A 5,286-nucleotide genomic window follows, 5' to 3' on the forward strand; every position below is an offset into this window, starting at 1 on the left:
ACGCATTCACTGTCTCCAAGGGGATTAAAAACCAATTAACTTTGGCAAAATAATGCAATACGTTCCACTATACATAGTTTCAAACGACAAAGGGACGCCAATCTCCCCCTTACACAAAACGCAACAAGTGCTATTTTTGTTTGTATTGCGACCTTATCAATAACGATCGTGAAATAGCATGGATGTGTGAAAGAGATAAAGTTGTAAGTCATGCGTACTAACTCCGATACTTGCTTATATACCATTATTTCGACATTGAATGCAAGAGGTCCCATGGTGTAATGGTTAGCACTTTGGACTCTGAATCCAACGATCCGAGTTCAAATCTCGGTGGGACCTGTGGGCTAAAATATGTTTTTTTTTAAATTTACTTTTTAATGATAAGGATGTATTTTGTTTAAATTTATTTACCGTCACAATGTAATTATAATATTTTGATTAGAACCGATTTTGACATTATTTTTTTTTATTTAAAGTAATTATATTCCAATTTTCATAAAAAATATGTTGTTGGCGATAGAAATGCGATGGACTTTACTTATTAAGTTATTATACAGTAATGATATCTTTCGGCAACAAAAGCGTGATAACATTATATAGAATCATTTCATAATCCATTCATATTAACGAAAAAGAATAATGGAAGACCGAAGAAGGATAAAAGGAGTTAAATAATTACCGATCTAATTTTACTAACGCTTTAGTGATGAAATAAGGCCTTATTGACTGCAATAACGAAAGCACTTGAAGTCAGATTCAATTGTTGAAATAAGTGAAAATTGTAAGCACTTACAGAGGGTACGGTGATGTTACACGCGAAAATAATTTTCCTTTTGGTATTGTAACTTGTAAGTAAAAATAAATGTTATGTAGGTAGCCTTGTTTTTATTAATCAACTGTAATTGGTATTTTTAATAATGAAAATTATGTTTTTAGACATCTACGTTTTACGTTGATGATATAAATTTTTACTTTAATTTGTTTTGCTTTCTTTATTAATTCAATCAATTTCACATTGAGGTATCGTTTTTGTTTGTAGTTCGAGAATTGATTAAAGTTTTATTTAGCTGTAATTTGAATATCTCCTTTTGATGATAATATTTATTTAGATTATACGCGAAAACTGCGAGCACGTCTTTAAAACAGCGATTCAGTTAGCTCGAAGAAAGAATAGGTAGATCTCTTTGCATTTTTATTGGACATTTTCTCCGCTTTCCGATTTGAATAATACTGTTCCATTGAAATGACAGAAGTCACTTTACTTAAACCGCTGAATATTGCTGTGTTTTATTTGTATTCGCATTTAAATCCCTATTTTTAGACGCCTGGCGCTTTTACATAGCAATGCTTCTTATCTTTGTATATGCTTTAATTTTGACATTATTCATTAAACACGTCGTCTAAGTTTAAATACATTTTATCCTACAAAATGCTATATGCTAATAAATTAATATTTATACTCCGAGGAATTCCTCAAAGTATAAATATTATATTTCCAAGAAAGATATCTTCTACATCATGTTTTAATGATTTCTGTCATTGACGAGGCCTTTTCTAATAATTCCTCTCATCAATATTAAACTCGTGATAAATTTAACTATTCATTCTGTAATCATCACAGAGTCGGAATGAAATTGACTTTTTTGAGTCTCACTTAGATTGCTTAATTTATGTACCCTAAGGCTTTATTGAAAAAGGGCCAGGGAAGGCGTCAATGACGTTACTGAAGATGTTTATGAGAACCGTCCAATCTCAATTTTGACCTTTTCGCAGATTTAATTTGAATCGTTAATTTAAATAGCATTTTAATTTGTTTGTTGGATTGAAAGTAAATAAGGTTCAGTTGTTATTTAGATTGTGAATAATGAAGTTACGAGATTGTTTTCCTGATGAATAACTTTTCAGCTTTATATTTATTTAGGCATTTACCTCTGTAACTTCAAAGCTCATGTCTTTGTCTGATGTTTATTTAAGCAGTTAAGCAGATACTCAATGAAATATTTCATTATTATTAAATGAATATAATGACAAGCCACAAAATGGCATATGTGACATATTATCACACAAACTTAGCAATTAGGTAAATATACATAATGACATGTTGCTAACATTATGCTAAGCACAGATGCTAGAGATATGGAATTGAGACATCTTTGTCTACACAAAGATCTCTCAATTCCATATCAACAAAGGCTCTTTTTTGTACTTCACGAATTGATTTTTTTTTTATTTCAAGCGATTTCATTAGAATGTTTTTTCCTCCGTGGTCAAATTAGTATCTACTGTTACTCTTACTTGTTTATATTTAACAAAATGGTTTTACAGAAAATATACATTGTAATTTGCAATGTGTTGTGAATTTATATTTATTTACAATAATTATTGAATTATGTATATCAAAACGGTTATAGGTCTACCAGAATCTGATGGCATATTTATATTTAAGAAATAAAAGATTTTCATGTGGCAACTTATTTGACAACTATCAAATTGGTTGTCAAATTATTTATCTTTTTTGCAGTTGATGAATAATTTTTAGGATTTTGTCTATAAAATCTTCGAAAATGTCGAAAAAGCCGCTGCGATCACAAGCAAGAGGTGTTGTTTATAATGTGTATAGAAATACAATCGACGAAGAAGGGTCAAACACATCACAATTTTCAATTTTGAAGATTTTATTGGTAAACCGGACTTACCCGTTTTGATACTTTAAATTAAAAAATATTATATGTAGGTAACTATAATATTGTTTGTTGGTTTAATTTTATGAAAACTTATTACAGGAGTTTCCAATACGACTATTCGTCAAGTCCAAGCTGTCCAAGTCAATTTTATAATGTGTGTATCTGTTAATACTTACGAAAATAAACATAGTTTTATTTTATTTTTATTTTATTTTATAAAAAATTATAAGCAGTCTAGTTTTGATCTACATTATCATTATATTGATATTTTCACATGGCATACTGATAATGAATATACAAATATAGGTATGTGTAAATAATAATATTATGTATTTGGTATCTGTATAAAAGTAATATATTATACATGTAAGTATGTACTTACATAATATTAAGTGGATATCTCATTATTAAGTACAGTATTGTCCACTTATGTAATGTGACTAATGATATTGAGGACAAAATAAAAAATAAGCAGTATCAACATCGTCCAGTCCATTTTCCCTAGGGTTGCACACTCAAAATTTTGATTTCCCTAATTGCCATCAGATTCTGGTTTACCTATACCTAATATATTTATTATAGGTACTCATTTTCATCCTAACCTAAAGCACGAGACAATCAATCGTAGACAGCGTTAAAATAATCAATTCTGTTCAAAATAAAAAACGCTCGAGTCCAGGGCACTCAGTATAATTGCCAGCCATAAAAACGCTTTTCTTTATTCGCAATCAGTTAAATGCTGCAATGGAAAAGATCTTTAGCTCGCTGAGATTAATTTTTCAATACGCTTGTCTTTATTGAGATTGCATTTATCATCGTTATGTAATGAAGACGTTATTATTTAGAACTAGCCGTGTCCGGTTTTACCCGCAGTGCTATGTTCCTGTTGGGCGATATATGTATAGCTGATACCTGATAGCATTCCTCGATAAATGGGCTATATAACACCGAAATCTCAGGAACTACTGCTACTGGTCCGATTTGAAAAATTCTTTCGGTGTTAGATAGCCCATTTATCGAAGAAGGTAAGACCAATAAATAATTATAGAAGTGAAGAACTGCGGGTAAAACCGCAGATAACGCAAAGAAAACATGCATTAAAATAATTGCATATAATAAAATATGTAAGTGTTCATTCTCCATTATGTCACTACATTAAATGGAGACATCGGAGTTCTTTGTAAACAGCTGGGAAACAGTTTTCATGTTAATTTAAAATGCTTAAAGAGCACGCTCACGAAAGAAATAGCTTATTTATGAAACTTGAACCGTTCGAGACTCGAACTTTGTACTAAAAAGAAAAAGAACTTAATTTATGTCCTTTGTAAGTGAGAACGCGAATTGTAACGTGAAATCTTTTACTTTGGAAGTGAGATATTGGAACTTTGCATAACGTAAAAAGAGTATAAGGTGAAGTCGTAGTTTGTTACTAAAAATGGAGGTTTTGTTTGTGAGTATAAAACTTTTTCTATAATAAACATTTTTTTTGTGAATGTCAACAAACAGTTATTCTGTTCAGATAGGTACTTAAACTAGTGGTGTAGGTACTTTTAATTCTTTGTGCGAAAGTTTGATTCTCTGGTGTATGCCACTAAAGAGCTAGCGCGCAAGAGCAACTTTTGTCTCCACAACAAAATTGCAAATTGCAAATTGGAAATTGCGTCGCTACGTGCGCGCACTTTCTTACTAGCCCATAGAGTAAACAGTTGCGGAGACAAAAGTTGCTCTTGCGCTCACACCATAACAACTGAACGTTTTTTAATATAACTTCGCAGTATTGTATCACTTTTGTTCTATCTCCTGAAAAAACACAAGCTATAGATAAGCACGGGCGGAACCTGAACATTCTGCTAGTATACGATTATACATCTAATACGCATTAATTATCCGAACAAATAGCAATATACGCGTAACAGGATATTGGTCGTGTCAAGTGCAATTAACATTAAATTTGTGGACACGACCCATTGGATAATTATAATATTAATTAAAGATTTAATTAAACTTCTGAGCGGATCATTGCGTAATTGCTTCTTTATGTAGCTCGAGTGCTATTGGTTTTTAATAATGTTGTTATTATATTATTGTGTACGAAAAATATGCTTATCATTTTTAATATTATGGTTTAATTATTTTATTTGAGCAATTAAAACCTACAGTAAAACCTATAGGTAGGAATTTATGCACACGTAGACAACCATTTTATTAGAATGAGAAATATTTTATATAATTAGAATGAATATTTTATTTTTTTGTAAATCCTGGCATCAAACACGTTTTCACTTTTCTTTGTTTTGTTGATTCAAATTATTAGTTCACTTAATTACATTATTAAATAACTTGTAAGTTGTAATAGTGCAGACAAGTATGAACAAAATTTCAAAATTAATTCACGTACCTTTATTTGTATAGCACGAACCATGGAATAATATGAGATCCAATCCAAATATTTACAAACGATGCAGAAAAAACGTCAATGTCAACACTGATTTGCGATGTCAGACATGGCAAAAACGTCAAGTTTAATCATATGTTTGATATTATGCGGTTGATTGTTGATTCTTCCTTTTATTTGATGTGATAAAAATGAAACAATACTGAC

At 30.5% G+C, this 5,286-nt stretch overlaps 1 non-coding gene across 1 annotated transcript; it reads left to right on the forward strand.

Annotated features, from left to right (window-relative positions):
- The first annotated feature begins 267 nt into the window (after positions 1 to 267).
- Trnaq-cug lies at positions 268 to 339 on the forward strand. The gene has a single exon. It is a non-coding gene; the product is annotated as a tRNA-Gln (tRNA).
- The last annotated feature ends 4,947 nt before the right edge of the window (positions 340 to 5,286 follow it).

The sequence above is a fragment of the Colias croceus genome, chromosome 21 (assembly GCF_905220415.1).
Source record: "Colias croceus chromosome 21, ilColCroc2.1".
NCBI lineage: Eukaryota > Metazoa > Arthropoda > Insecta > Lepidoptera > Pieridae > Colias > Colias croceus.